Source organism: Toxorhynchites rutilus, chromosome 3 (assembly GCF_029784135.1).
Source record: "Toxorhynchites rutilus septentrionalis strain SRP chromosome 3, ASM2978413v1, whole genome shotgun sequence".
NCBI classification, from domain to species: domain Eukaryota; kingdom Metazoa; phylum Arthropoda; class Insecta; order Diptera; family Culicidae; genus Toxorhynchites; species Toxorhynchites rutilus.
Genome location: NC_073746.1, coordinates 206,337,057 through 206,353,732, shown reverse-complemented (window position 1 = coordinate 206,353,732; position 16,676 = coordinate 206,337,057). Strand labels below are relative to the sequence as shown.

The 16,676-nt window shown below is 38.9% G+C and overlaps 1 protein-coding gene across 1 annotated transcript in view; it reads right to left on the bottom strand.

The window, feature by feature from the left end:
* LOC129775075 (uncharacterized) overlaps positions 1–16,676 on the bottom strand; it is a 179,844-nt gene that overhangs the window by 71,405 nt on the left and 91,763 nt on the right. The window lies entirely within an intron of this gene.

The window sequence follows — 16,676 nt, the reverse complement described above, 5'->3', positions numbered from 1 at the left end:
TTCCACAATTTCTGCCTTGGGATGTGTGTGTGCGCCGCGACAGGAGCGAGAGCGAATTGAGAGCCAAGTTGTGTGTGGATACGGGCCGCAGGGTACTGACACCAACGAAAATGGCGTGTAGCGAGAAGCAACAAGATACCATTTTGAGCGTGTATTCGGGAGCTGTTTTTCATCTAACCACTGCCACAAGTACGGAAGATGCGTTTAGTGACGGAACCGTGCCACATAGGCGGGCGGCAGGATATCGAAGACAGCAGATGAGGATGTTTTGATCCTGATCTCGTTTACGTGATTCGCTTTAATAATGTGCGAATTAGAAAGAAATTGTGTGTAATAAATATTTCAATTCGCTAGGATAAATTGAACTTTATACGTTTGGGTGAAATGAACAGTTATTTATTGGTAAATTGAAAGCTGTATAACTGTATAATGAAAAAAATAGAAATGATACGATATCCTCATATCTGCTATACTAAGAAGCACAGCCAGATTTATCAGACAATTAATTTATTCTTCATTTATTTGATTTCGTCTGACTTGTATTTTTTATAGTGAAAATAATTATGAAATTTCTATATGATGTCGAAACCTTAGTCGTAATGTCTAGCAGCAGTATGCATTTCCTAATATTTCACGAACATGAGTTTGATAATATTAAATTGATTATATCTCGAGAACGGTTAGTCCTAGGTCAAAACGTTATATATAGTTTTTTTATATCAAATAGCATGTAGATTCCATTTTTTTTTCATTCATTTTTTTTACTTCTCTGAAATGGTTACGAATTCACGAATTATTAAAGTTTCAAAAACCACTGTACGTCAAACTTTGATAAATTGGAAGGGATATCCAACAAAAATTTACAAAAAATATTGATATTCATATTAAATTTAATTCTTGAGATATTTTTAACAGTACATTTAAAATGTTATTTTTCCTAGATAGTTCATTTATTTTCTAACAACATTGGCAAACATCGTATTTTATACGGACATCTGGATTTTGAGTTACGATTTTTTGAAAAAAGTTCAATGTTTCTACATACGGTCTTATAAAAAAAACAGTCGATTCACCTGTACTGTCTACAACAAGCACCAAATGCTTTGACGAGATATAATAAAGATCGGTCGACTTAGTAAAGGAACAAATCTTTTACTTCCAGTACATAGATTTATGTCATTTTGGAATATCCTATTCAGGACAAAATCAGAAACTCTGGAGGTGAGATCAATTACGTTTCATGGTTTGTTTGCAATGACCTAAGATTTTAAACGGCGAATGTAGTTTCTGCACATTGTTTCCAATAGAAGTCGCCGTAAATTTCAACATGAATTATGTGACTCGACATCATCAACACCATAAAAAAGTTTTATATAGTTTTACACATTAACAAATCACATGTATTGAGTTACACGCTCATGCACAGTGTCAATTATGTTCCGGGACTTATTACAACTGGTCAAACTGTTACAAGAGGGTATTATCTGCGTATGAATATCATAAGGGCCATCAAGCTAAACGTATTGAATTGCGATTAGCTAATGGCCATACTTGACGGGTTTTTGCTCACGGACGATGAAACCTAAATGAAGCCGACTTCATTCAAATCCCAGGACAAAACTGTTATTTGGCAACGGATAGAGGGGATGTTCCTACGAAATACAAGTTTGTTTGTGCTGATAGTAGAATCCATATGCAGTTACCAACATAACACGTAAGACAATAAGATTATTAACTCAGCGACGTACAAGAAAGAGTGTCCAGAAGCGAGTTGTGCAATTCAACCGATCACACGATCATCCCGTGATGATTTGACCAGTTCCTACGAGTTGTCATTATAGTAAGGAATACAATGGTACGAAGTGAACGGGGTTCAATTTGTTCCGAACGTCCCCATCTATTCCATTTTTCAGTTCAATTTAATCGAGTAATACTGAGCAATTATGAAGAGAAAGTTGAAGGTAAATGGGTAAAGTGATTAAAAACATCACTGAAAAATGAAAATTTGGTGGAATAAGATGACCTAAACGATGGACCATAGAACGTGAGCCATACAGCCAAAGTGAAGAGAGGGAATGATGTTATTTAAGCTTCACCAGTTTTCAATTTATTGGGTATAGATGAGTCAAAGGCGAATCCAATTCGCAGTCTCAGTCCAGCTAGCGAACAGATAAATTTCTTTTCTAATGTACGCCAATGCACACAGGTCTTGTTTGATAGAAAGAAAGAATGGCAGAATTGAATATATGGCAAACATCAGTGCAATTTTGTTCGGTGAACGTAGTTTTCAAGCGTTTCCAAAGGTAGATTCAAGTGGTAAACATGATGAGTACCACGTTGATCTATAGGACACTTACACTAAACTTTCTGTCTGGTTCACTCCGATCTCATCGAACCGAAAGTGGATTTTCCGTTTGGAGGGAGTCGGCACTGAGAGCTAGAAAATTATTTTCAGAAATGTGCAACTCCGTGCAACACGTACAAACGTAAGGAAGTGAATTGCGACAGATGGCCAGCTTGTGTATGGTTCTCGCGGGTTCAGAATGAATCATAAATCGACCATATTCAGCTGTTTCCATAAAACTATACAAATCATCGGCCCTTTTCAACAGTTTTTGAATAGAACAAAACTCATGGTATTTAATACCATTTATCTGTGTTCTATTGCAAATTTAAGCTCTGTACAACCCGGCATGTTCGAAAATCCTAATGATCGCGAAGAGAAACTTCAACCTAGGGGTCTATTGATTTCCAATTCATAGCTAAGAACGTTCAATTTCAAATTGGAATTCTAGTAAATTCAGAATCAATCCAAAGTATAAGCATAATCTGAGGCTACCCATGAGGAATATACAACTGAATTCCATTAATACTCTACAGCGTAGTTATTGTTTGTGTCAATTTTTAAGAGTACCTGCGTAAGATTTCTACGGCAAATAACACGCCTCTTGAATATTCTGAATGGAAAGTTCGAAAATACGCGTGCATCACAGCAAGTTAGAAAAAAATGAAAAATTGAACGGAAATTGAAGCCGAAAACTTCAGTATGGTATACCACCCGACCATGGTAGCTATACGATTCAGATTGTTAAGTTTACATCGAAATTTTTTCAAGCTCATTAATTCAAATTGAACCGATGGGATAATAGTAACCATAAAATTAATAAAATTTGTTGGATGTACTTATTTTTTCTTTTTATTGATTTTTTTCAAAAGCTCAGATAACAGATAAAAAAATATTCGTGAGCGATATGAAATGAAAGTAACTATACATTAGTGAAACCTTTGTAAAAAAACAAATTCTTCGAATAAATTGATTCATATTTTTTGAACAGATGTTAAATCTGGGGGGAATTCGAACTTTATAATAAATCAAAAGGGTGATGTGAGGATACTCATGTTCGCTTTAGACATAATTTAATGTGTTTAAATGAAGCATTGAAATGGAATACGGCTACCGTACAAGCAGAGATACATAGATATTTTTCTGTATGAACAAAGTCTGTTCCAGCTAGTTGAATAGTTATCGAAGATGGAAAGGGAAAGACGTGAAAAACTTCTGCATACTCATTTTGAAAACCCAACGATGTCAGGAGGAATGATCGCCAAGGCTCTCAAATTTGCAAATTCAACCGTTAATATCGTGTTCAAACGTTACCGGGAAACATTGACATTGGACCTAACATAAAAGTGGAACATATGACCGGAAACTACGAGCGAAGATCAGTCCGAAACAACCCTGGGACATGATCTGGCGAAAGGGTTCATTGCGGGGTATCGTACCATGTCTGCAAACATCCCAACAGAACGCCGAAACAAAACCAGATGACAAATACCATGCAAGCAAACGGCCAAGTTCTGATCAAGCACAACGAATGTATTTAGTTGGACGATGGAACATTTGTAAAAATGGACAAATCCTTGGTAAAAATTATTACCTCACTAAAGAAAAAAGAAGGTTTTTATCACTGGTGCAACTTTGAATGAATAACTTTACAAGGATACGTGTCCCCAGAAGATAATTTTGTCGATCACTCGATCCCATGGTTCCGTGATGTTTCTTTCTCGACATAGCCAGCTACCATTACAACAGGAATAGAATGGTATAAGCAGAATAATATTGATTTTATTGGAAAAAGTATGATTCCACCAAATTGTCGAATCGAAATAAATTGGGCAATTCTCAAGTGTAAATTGAAGAAATGTGGCAAAACAACTAAAATATCATATGATATGGAAAATGGTACGGTTGACAATTCAATATGCAGAAGTGATGGGATGTATTGAGCTTGTCCAGGGTAGACTGTACACTTTGTAGTTGCTTTCCGTGATTGTCCTGAACCATCGAAATTGCACAAAGAACACACTCAATGACGCTTGGAAGTAGCTCATTGTGTCTCATTTTGCAAGCTTCGGTGATTCGTGTGCAGAAGTGATGGGATGTTTTCAGCAAAAAGTTCGAAAGTTCATCAGAAAAGTGGAAGAACAATTTTTCTTGTATTTTTTCCTCAAAAGTTATGAAAAAACATACAAAAATATATTTGTACCGGTTTTATGTCTTATTTCCTCATGGAGAACTGGAAATTTTTTGCGACCAAATTTTAAATGGAACATATTTTACGCTTATCATTTTTTACAAATGATGCAAAACCGAGGAATTTTTTTGGATTGCGTGCTTTACTAATTGAAACTAATAAATAGTATCCCTTGATCTGTGCAATACTCCACAAAAAAACCGTATACACCACGAGGGTGGAATCTTTTGGGAAAATTTATTAGTTTTCTTAATTGTTGTAAATGAACAAAAACATCCCAAGTGCCACTAAACGCACCCCCGACAAACACGGTACTCCTCCCATACATCGACAATAAACTGAAAGCATCCACATTCATATCCGTTTCCTATTTGTATTTTTCTCTTTGTCCGCTCGTGTCTCGCTCATCGCTGACATTTGGTTTGGCCTAGGGAAAAGAGTTATGCGTCGCTTTTTCCTTTCCTCCGAGGGCACTGGGAAAAATTCTTATGATACCGTCAGTATATGGGGACTGCGAAAGATGTGACTAAGAGCCGTCTTTCTTGTATAGTATGAATTCGGATCACACGCAAGCCTCTAAACCCGTTTTCTTTTTTTTATGTAAGCTACGCGGCAAGCGAACAAATAATACAAAAAGCTCTCTCAGAGTGTGACATTCTATGCCATCATGATCAGAATCAGTCGAGAGAAGCCGGGAGAAGCCGAAGCGAAAAATCATAAAAACGGAGGATTCTCGCCGATTACTACGTCTTTATACTTCGGTATGACGCCGCAGAAACTGATTAGCATTCTCAGGGTGTGCAGGATGCCACGAGTTCATGAACATTCCTTTCGAAAGCTCCAAATCTCTGCTGAAGCTGGCGAAAGCTATTGCTGTTGCATACCAGATGCTCCGTCATGAGTCAACACCTACTAGTTGCTCCACGACAGCATTGCGAAGCCGCTGGCAGAGTGGATGTGATTCATGCAGTTTCCCCACTTCACCATTTTGTTTTTAGAAAGTTTAATTGCTACCGATAATTGGGTGAAAATATGTTCGAAATTTATCACTTAAGAACAGTTTTCTGCGCATATTTTTTCACTGAGTCATAGTTATCTTCATTTCATCTCGTTTACATATGTTTTCAGATTCATTCGTATATTTGGTCACAATGAATAGAAATAAAAAAAATTATAGATTAAATGAACTTTATTGTTTATTGTCTCACCGATTTTGTTCTGATTATTATGCCTAAAGTATTTTTATGAGCTTGAAATCAGTGAGTTACCCAATCAAGCAAGCTTTGATGGGAAAAGTTACTTTTTTACTAGGTCTACCAAAAATTGATGTGCGTTTTAATAATAGAGGAAAATAATGAAGTTTTCTTGTCTTTCATGAATCAATCTTCAAACGAACATAATTTTCCGGTAGAGTTAATATTAGAGACCATTATGTTTGTTTTTTTATTAGTGTAGATTAGTTGCGTGTTTATGTGATTAATGTGTTTAATTTATAAGATCTACATAATATATGCGAATTCAGTGTTTCTCATTGAACTCATAGGGAAGGGGCAAGATATTTGATTGGCAGGGTAAGAACGATTGAAAAAACATGGAGCAGAAATCAGATTGTCGATGGTCCGGATTGCTGCAGTTGTCAGTAGCTCAAATCAAGGAACAGAATGTCATGAAATCAAAGCGACAAATCCGAACAGAAGTTCAATGGTGGGACTTTTTCCTACCACTATACCAGGTGTGCAAGTTAGGATTCTTTGTACTCGAAGAAATCGCGAAAATTTATTTATTCATTCCTAAAAACAATTTTTGTAAACTTGTTTTTAGTGTACATCGATACAAACACAATAAAAATTTGATAAACACAATGTAAAAGCTTTGGATCGCTTTGAATAATAATGTTGGTTCCACCTTATTTTCCTACGAAGGTTTGAGCTGGAAAAGTTATTTTGAAGATAATTAAATATTTGGATTTTTATTTATAGCGTCAAACTGAACCAGTAAAAATACAAAAATGGACGGTTTTGCCACAGACATAGCAATTTTACCAAATGAACGAAATGCGCTCACGTGAGCGCATTTCTTCCAAGGCATGTCAAGAAGATTTCCAACCCGAAAAAATCATTGATCGATCGAGAATTGAGCCCAACACCTATGTCCTTATTAGCCGTGAATTAACAAGAGTCTTCCCGTTTTACTTGATTCCCGATAACGGTCCGCTGATGCGATCGTTCTCAAGCCCAGATAGCAGAGCAAACCCAAGTCTAATTCTAGCCAACGCTTGAGACCCTCCATAATCGGGGTACAAACATGTATACTGGAACTCGCAAACAAATCTGTCACAACACAGAAAAAATCTTGTTATAACCATCTGCTTAATTGATAACTTTACGAGTATTCCGGGTAGGCTAGCATCATTCCAGATTCTTCATTAGGCCCTTCTAATGAGTTTACTGACACTTAATGTTTTACATAACTTATCGACAAACGTGTTTATCGGAATCTGCAATCAGATCTGCCACAACTTTGAAAAATCTCGTTGTGATCATCTACTGAACAGACAGATTTTACGAGTATTCAGCTTCATTCTAGTTTTCACATTGGACCTTTCGAAATTAAGTTCATTGCTTTTGGAAATTAATTTTCTTTCCCATATGTTCAATCTCAATTTTCTATGCCTATCAACGCGCGTGATGATCGAACTGTTGTAGACTTCACAATATTTTAAAATTTACTAACAACTAAGAAACTAAATTAAACTTAATACCATAATTATTACAGTCAAACAAAAGTAAAACAAAAACACACGCACAAACAAATACAAAAGTAAGAATATATCCTTCATTACTTCGTCAATCTACACCAGTGGTGGCCAACCTGCGATCCTCCGGCTTTGTTCATGCGGTCCGCAGCCTGATTTGAAAAATGATCGATTTTTTTTTCATCTAATTGATGCATGAATAAAGTTAAACATTTCTTCAGAAAACTGGATAAAAATAACTTTGTGAGTAATTCTTGTTAACCGTGTGATTCAAGCTGATCATTTTCTGTTTTCATTTCCATTTTTATTATGCTAATTCAACCTTCTTACAATTGTTCTTGTAAGTTCTCAATGACTTTTTCTATGGTATAACCACAATGGTGACGTAGGACTATCGTTGATTTAGTGATCATTTGTTTGAAGTTGAATCTGAATTCATTCTGATTGAATGAATAAATTAATATTTGGGGGAAACGAAAACGAGAGCGTTACGTTGCAGGTACAATATTGGATACGAAAATATACTACTGATGGGGAAGAATAATCTTCAGAAGCTATCCTGCTAATTGAACTTGATTGAAAAATCACAGAACTAAATGTATTTGGTCGCAGTATTATATGGACAGAAAACATTAAAATCAAACAGTATTATATGGACAGAAAACAAACGCGTTTCACTACCAGAATATCGCTTAAGTATGCTTTTTGTGCGTGATTGAATCGTGAGAAGGTGTGGTCTACGATGGCAATTTGGAAGGCAAACTAGAGGGGAATGAACTCTCTGAGTTTGAAACTTTCGGCGACTGAGCAATAATCGATTGAAAATTATATAATTTTCGCGATGCGAAACATTTTCCGTTGCGCGCGCATACAATATTGGATACGAAAATATCCTACTGATGGGGAAGAATAATCTTCAGAAGCTTTCCTGCTAATTACACTTGATTGAAAAATTACAAAATCAAATGTATTTGGTCGCTGTGTTATATAGTTAGAAAACATAAAAATGAACTCTTTCGTAGAATGTATTTTTCAGTTCCTAGGGGAACTGGCAGATTATTGAACAACGATTGAATCTTTCCGGAATTTTCTCGATGCTGAATGGCATCCAAACGAAGAGTTCCGCGCGTGTATGTGGGGCGGCTGCTCTGATCTCTTCCCAGGGAACCGTTTGTGGCATCACTCTCCTCCTGATGGATTTTCTTCTGACCTAAGGTGCACAAACAGGCTCTTGGTAACACCGTTCATCCGCGCTTTCATGATAAACGAAGAGCTTCACCACAACAGCGACAACATGCTCCAAACGCTGTTCAATTATGACTAAGTGTATTTCCGAGCGGCGCTCGCTTATATACAGATTGGTGATTTCAATAGCCTGTTTTGAAAGCAATTTTAAGACTATTGAAACAAGTTTTTGGATCAAACAGTAACAAGTATATAACGCGTAGACATTTCATCTTTCGAATGAAGTGTTTATCATACCATTTCTTTCAGTTCTTTAGGAGCTATTAACACTCAAAATCTTGGTCTCCGGCGTAACGCTTTCGTTTTCGAAACTTTGATTTTACACCCCAGTATAGAAATGAAAGACGTAGTCCTACGTCAAAAAACTTAATGATGACGTTAATACGCAAGTACCTCAATGTTTCCAAGTTTTATATAAGAGTGAGAACAGGATGCATGAAAGTGTGGGTCCATAAGAGAGCGAAAGCCAGCAGTAGCAAAAACGAAAAGCGAGAATTTCAAAAACCAAGCAGACCATATTCGTATAGCGGACCATAACCGAACATCACAAGCCATCTGAATAATTTCATTCTTCGCCGATTGCCCGAAGTAACCAGACGAAGGAAAGTCGCGTCCAAGTTCCGTTATCGGTTACCGCGTGATTGTTGTTTTTTTTTTGCGCTGAAGAGTTCATTTCGCTATCTGGATAGTGAGTGAAGTGCCCTGCCTGCAAGTGGATAGAGGCTTTCATCCTCGGAAAGCCAAGCATTGGTTTTTGTTTTGTCGCTGCTTCGCCGACATTGGAGATTTCGCCGAGTCATCGTGCCAACAGTGACAGTGCGAGTAAGCTTTCACCGACGACTGTGTGTAGTGGTGTCGTAGGCACATTCCCACCACCAACGAGCTTTCAGCACGCTCCCGTTCATCTGCACTGGAGTGCGTTCATAGGTGAATAACATTAAATATACTGAGAGAAAATATTTAATAATTATAAGTTTTTTTTGTTTTTGTGAATTATTTTACTGTGAAATATTGTTTAAAAAAATACTTAGAATATAAGTGCAAATTTTAAAATGGCAGAGAGTGGGGGACCTTCGGATATGGAGGTCTCTGACTCTAGTTCCCTCCTAACGGATAAAAAAAAGTCACTCAAACGTGTTCCAAATACGGAAGATACTTCTTCTGGGGACGAGTCAGCTAACCCTACCAAGCCTCCCTCCAAAAAACTAGCAAATGATCCGACTCTACCTTCAACCTCGTCTTCTCCCTCTGTTCTTCCCGCTCCTTCTCAACCTTCACCTTCCCACTCTACTGTCCCCGATCCCTCTCAATCTCCGTCCTCGCCTTCCCTTCCTGTTATTCCCACTCCCCGTGTAAAGGTCTATCCAGAAGATGCGCCCGGAACTGGTCCCTGGGTTGTTTTCTTCAGGCCTAAGCCAAATGGAAAGGCGTTGAGAGTCATGCAGATCGCGAAAGATCTGACAAGGTATACCTCCGTTTCGGAAATTTCGAAGGTTAGACCAAACAAATTGCGAGTTGTCGTGACTGATCGAAAAGACGCAAACAAGATTGTTGTCGAACAGCATTTTACAATTAAGTATCGGGTTTACATTCCCTCTCACATAGTCGAAATTGAGGGTGTGATAACCAAAACGGGCTTGACGTGCGAATACATTACGAGTGAAGGTACCGGCCGTTTTAAAAAACTGCCCTCGACGACTGTTAAGATCTCGGGTTGCCACCAGCTCGGAACAGTCTCCCATGAAGGAGAAGAAAAGAAATTTACGCCGTCCAACTCGTTTCGAGTCACCTTCGCTGGTTCAGCTCTCCCTGACTACGTGATGGTAGATAAATTGAGGTTAGCCGTGCGAATTTTTATTCCAAAGCCAATGACTTGTCTAAAGTGCAAGTCAGTTGGTCACACGGTTGCTTATTGTACCAATAAAGAACGATGTGCCACTTGCGGAGAACAACATGAGGGGAAATCCTGCAGTGCGACTGAGCATAAGTGTCCATATTGCGGGGGATCCCCACACGTGCTCTCAGCTTGTGAAACATACAAGACTCGCTGGGAGAAACAGAAGCGCTCTTTGAGGGAACGCTCTAAACGCACTTTCGCAGAAATTTTGAAGGGCGCTTCTCCACTGGCTCAAGAACAACAACCAATCAATACACACAATGTCTTCGCTACGTTGCCAGTTGACGAAATGGAAGCGGATACAGCTAACGGGGGCACGCCGTTTATTTCTCAAGGGAATCCCCGGCGCAAAAATGTGACCACTCCCAAAGTTCAAGGACAAGTCCCTCCGGTGATACCCCCTGTTAGTTTGCCTAAAAAAACGAGTGCAGCGGACAAGCAAAATCAGGTTCCTCCTGGCTTCCGTGGGAATGATTCACCTCCGAACGACCCAGCACTCGAGGGAACATCAAAAACCCCAAATGTCCCTGTTTTTCCGTCAAGTTCAACTTCCCAATCGGGATTTATAAAGTTATCTGAACTTGTGGATCAAATCTTCACGTGTTTTAATGTTTCCGACTCCATCAGAACCATTGTCACCGCAATGCTTCCAGTATTAAAGACAATTTTGCAGCAATTGATGCAAACATGGCCCCTCCTTGCAATGATTATCTCTCTTGATGTCTAATTTAAATAGAGAGGTCGGAGATATCACTGTTTTACAGTGGAATTGTCGTAGTCTTATGCCTAAATTGGATACATTCAAATTTCTAATTCATAAACTCAATTGTGATGTTTTTGCTCTGTCCGAAACCTGGCTCTCTTCTCAAAATGATCTCTCTTTCCACGATTTTAATATAATACGCTTGGACCGCGATGACAGATACGGATGGGTACTATTGGGGATCAATAAGTGTCACTCATTTTTTAGAATTGACCTTCCACCTATTGGAGGGATCGAAGCTGTTGCTTGTCATGCAAACATCAGAGGCAAAGACCTCTGTATAGTCAGCTTGTATTGGCCTCCGAGAGCTGCGGTTAGCCGCAAGCAACTTGTTGACATGTGCTCACTTCTTCCTGAGCCACGATTAATCTTGGGAGACTTCAACTCTCACGGAACTGCCTGGGGGGAACAGTACGACGACAATCGTTCATCGTTGATATATGACCTTTGTAACAGCTTCAATATGACCGTTTTGAACACTGGGGAAACAACACGTGTACCTAAACCTCCTGCTAACCCAAGTGCTCTTGACCTCTCGCTTTGCTCGAATTCACTATCGTTAGATTGCAAGTGGAATGTAATCCAGGATCCCAACGGTAGTGACCACTTGCCAATCAAAATTTCTATCACCAATGGGTTGAAATCTTCTGAATCAATAAACATGGCATACGACCTCACAAGACACATTGACTGGAAAAAAAATGCGGACGCGATTGCTCTAGCCATCAATTCCAGAGATGGTTTGCCTCCATTGGAGGAGTATAACTTCATTTCTCGTTTGATCTATGACAGCGCGGTTCGCGCTCAAACGAAACCCATACCAGGTTCCACTATTCGTCGAAGGCCTCCCAATCCATGGTGGGATAGCCAGTGTTCCAAGCTTTATGGAGATAAATCGGAAACGTGGAACCATTGAGAATTTTCAAACGTATTTGGACCTTGAAAATCAATTTAAAAACTTGATCAAAGGGAAAAAACGTGCTTATTGGCGAAATTTCGTGGGAGGTTTGTCACGAGAAACGTCAAAGAATAAATTATGGAAAGTGGCTCGAAACATGAGAAATCGCTCTTCATCCAATGAAAGCGAGGAATATTCACATCGATGGATTTTTAATTTTGCACGAAAGGTTTGTCCCGATTCCGCTCCAGTGCAAAGAATTATTCGAGATATACCACAAGATAGGTGCGATCTTGATTCCGAGTTTTCGATGGTAGAATTCTCTCTTGCTCTCCTTTCATGTAACAATTCTGCTCCGGGATCGGATAGAATTAAGTTCAACTTGCTGAAAAATCTCCCTGATGTGGCGAAACATCGCTTGTTGAACTTATTTAATCGGTTTCTGGAGCATAATATTGTTCCAGATGATTGGAGACAAGTACGAGTTATAGCTATTCAAAAACCCGGAAAACCCGCGTCCGACTTCAATTCGTACCGCCCAATAGCAATGCTGTCTTGTATACGGAAATTGTTGGAGAAAATGATCTTGTTTCGCCTCGATCGATGGGTTGAAACGAATGGCCTACTCTCAGATACACAATATGGGTTCCGCAGGAGCAAGGGGACAAATGATTGTCTTGCGTTGCTTTCTTCAGAAATTCAAATGGCTTACGCCGAAAAAAAAACAAATGGCTTCAGTATTCTTGGACATAAAGGGGGCCTTTGATTCAGTTTCAATAGAGGTCCTGTCAGACAAATTATACTCTCGGGGTCTGCCGCCTCTATTGAATAATATGTTATATAACTTGCTTTGTGAGAAACATTTAAATTTTTCTCACGGGGATTCGACAGTAAGTCGGGTCTCCTACATGGGACTCCCCCAGGGCTCATATTTAAGCCCCCTTTTGTACAACTTCTATGTAAGCGACATCGACAATTGCCTTACACAAAATTGCAACCTAAGACAACTTGCAGATGATGGAGTGGTGTCTGTCGTAGGATCAAACGAATCCGACCTGCAAGGACCCTTACAAGATACTTTGAACAATTTTTCAACCTGGGCCATTGGGCTAGGGATCGAATTCTCCACGGAGAAAACAGAGATGGTGTTTTTTTCTAGGAAGCATAGACCAGCAAAACCAAAGCTTCAACTTTTGGGTAAACCGATGCTATGTCATTCAAGTATCTTGGGGTCAGGTTCGACTCCAAATGTACTTGGGGGGCCCATATTAGGTATCTGAGTAAAAAATGTCAACAAAGAATAAACTTCCAGAAGATCTTATAATGTTGTATCGAAAAACTATTCTCTCAGTGATGGAGTATGGCAGTTTCTGTTTTCAATCAGCTGCCAAAACACACCTCATTAAACTCGAGCGAATTCAGTATCTTTGTCTCCGTATTGCGTTGGGATGTATGCCCTCAACGCATACCATGAGTCTCGAGGTTTTGGCAGGCGTACTCCCACTAAAAGATCGCTTCAATTTATTATCTCTTCGGTTCCTCATCCGGTGTAAGGTTATGAACCCATTGGTGATCAGAAATTTTGAACAGCTGATCGAGCTAAATTTTCAATCTGGGTTCATGAGTCCATATCATGAATTTATCTCCATGCAGGTTGATCCTTCTTCGTATATTCCCAACCGTGTTTGTTTTCCTGACTACATCAATTCCTCTGTGCATTTTGATCTGTCCATGAAGCAGGATATCCATGGAACATCAGATTATCTTCGATCGAGGATCGTTCCAACTATCTTCGATGCAAAGTATGGGGATATCAATTGTGATAATATGTACTTTACTGATGGGTCCTCTATGAATGAGTCCACAGGATTTGGAGTGTTCAACGAATTTTTTAGCACCTCCCACAGTCTTCAGAATCCTTGCTCAGTGTATATTGCTGAATTGGCAGCGATACACTGGGCGCTAGACAGCGTCGCCTCACGACCTGTTGAACACTATTACATTGTAACGGATAGTCTTAGCTCTGTCGAAGCTATCCGTTCAGTGAGGCCGGAAAAGCACTCGCCGTACTTCCTTGAGAGAATACGAGAAATTTTGAGTGCTTTATCCAGACGCTGTTATGTCATTACCTTTGTCTGGGTCCCTTCACATTGCTCAATTCCGGGTAACGAGAGGGCTGACTCATTGGCAAAGGTAGGTGCAATTGAAGGCGATATTCATCAGCGTCAAATCGCCTTCAATGAATTTTATTCTTTAGTTCGCAAAAATACCATCGTTAACTGGCAGCGTAAGTGGAACGAAGATGAATTGGGCCGGTGGTTTCACTCGATTATCCCTAAGGTTAGCCTCAAACCATGGTTCACAAGTCTGGACTTGAGTCGGGACTTTATTCGCACCTTCTCTCGACTCATGTCCAATCACTGTTCGTTAGATGCGCTACTCTTTCGTATTAATCTTACCGACAACAATCTTTGTGTTTGTGGCCAAGGTTACCACGACATCGAACACGTTGTTTGGTCGTGCGAGCTGTATCTTGTCGCCAGATCGAATTTAGTAGTCACCCTTCGGGCCCGAGGAAGGCAGCCCATGGTGCCGGTGAGAGACGCGTTGGCTCGGTTAGACCTTGATTACATGTCCCAAATATATGTATTCCTTAAAGCTATCGATCTTCGTGTGTGATTGTCCTTATACCCTTAGTTTTTCCTTTTCCTTTTCCTTTGTGAGAGATCGGATCCCTTCTTAAGAATAAGATGAAATGTAAATACATATTAGATATAAGATGCGCACCAGATGTGCACCCGTGGCCGAGTGGTTAGCGTCCCACACTATCATGCCGGGTGTTCGGGTTCGATTCCCGTTCTGGTTGGGGGATTTTTCGTCAAAGAAAATTCTTCCGGCTTGCACTGTGGTCATGCGTATTCTAGAGCTTGCCACTCCAGAGTACATTCAATGCGTGTTATTCGGCATAGAAATCTCAACCAAGTATTAATGAACGACGCTAGTTAATGAATACGTTGAGACGGCCAAAGTTCCACAGGGAACGTTAACGCCATTCAAGAAGAAGATATAAGATAGGTTTAAGAATTGAGTGTGATGAGTGTGATTGAGAGTGTGAGTGTGATCATTGTCAACATATCCTCATATCCCCTCCTTTTTCCTGAAGAAAATATGTCACCCTTCTAAAATCGAGTCGACCGCGAGTAATCGGTTTCCTATATTATTAACATTAGAATTAAGGAAAAATGTATATATACTAGTAACAATACAGTAAGGCGTTCGGCTCCTTTAAACCTATGTAACTGAGCCTGTAAAAATAAACGATTTAAATAAAAAAAAATAAAATCTGAATAATTTGAACTTGGTCTTGCAAGGTAAATCGGTTCACAACTCAACCAAATAAAAAAAACGAAAGTAAATTCATGTTGTTCGAAAAACAAATGGAAAATTGATTTTTGCCCATTTTCTGACACTGAGAATTTACAAAGTATCGTCAGCTAGGTTATCAGTACAATAAATCAAATTAATGATCGCAGTAGTTCAAGGCTCCTACAGACGAAGATCGTCAGTTTGTAAATCCGTTGACGCACCTCAGGCGATGAAGGCTGATTTTTCTCACAGATTTTGGGAATTTCAAAGCACATGAAAGATTTCTCGAAACTTTTTCAATACCATTCAGTTCCTTGATGAACATGCCCCTTAAAAATGCAGATGTAACTCATTAAAATGCAGTGTGATAAAGAACTGCGTAACAAATTTGATAACCATGTTCTTTTGGATTTCTTCTCTAATTTTTTCTTCCAAAATCGCGATTTCCAGAACTAAAAAAAAATCTCTTGTTATTGATTTTTATCTGGATCCATTTGTATGAACATTTTTGAGAAGTTGAGTTTTTCGTTATAAAACAAGTGGAATCGAAATCAATGAGCAGTAGCGTCCAATAAACTGGCTCAAAAAAGTTGTCTAGGTAAAATCGAAACGGCGTTGGGGTATATTTTTTTTCAACATTTTCTATATTCTAATTCAAATTCTGTTGTGAGGCATAGTAAAAACGATGAAATCTATATTTTATATTTCACACTATATCATAAACAGCAGTGGGAAAAAAGTCATTGCGGCCCGCGGCTATGATGAAAAACCTTGATGCGGCCCGCGTCATGCCTATACCTGGCCACCACTGATCTACACAATAACACTGACTAACAAACAGGTCACAATTCCAAATCATTCTTTAAAACTCCTTACAGATATTTCGGAATATTCTGAGGTTTGTTGTTATCTTTACTTAACGGGGCAGTCTATTACACAAACCTTTATAAAAAATTGATTTTTGGGTGCAAAACATCCGGAAGTTCATAGTTCTGAGGTCACTTGCTTGCCTAGTATTGTATTGTTGTATATCTCTTCCATAAGTATTACGTAAATAATGTGGTGTTATAGCATTTGTCATTTTTAATATAAAAGTTGTTCTTCAACTACTATTTCTAGAATATTCTCATACATTGGTAACATATCAACTGGTCTACGGTCTTCTGGCTTAGACGAATTTAGGATTTTATGAATAGGTATGGCAATAGAATTTTGCT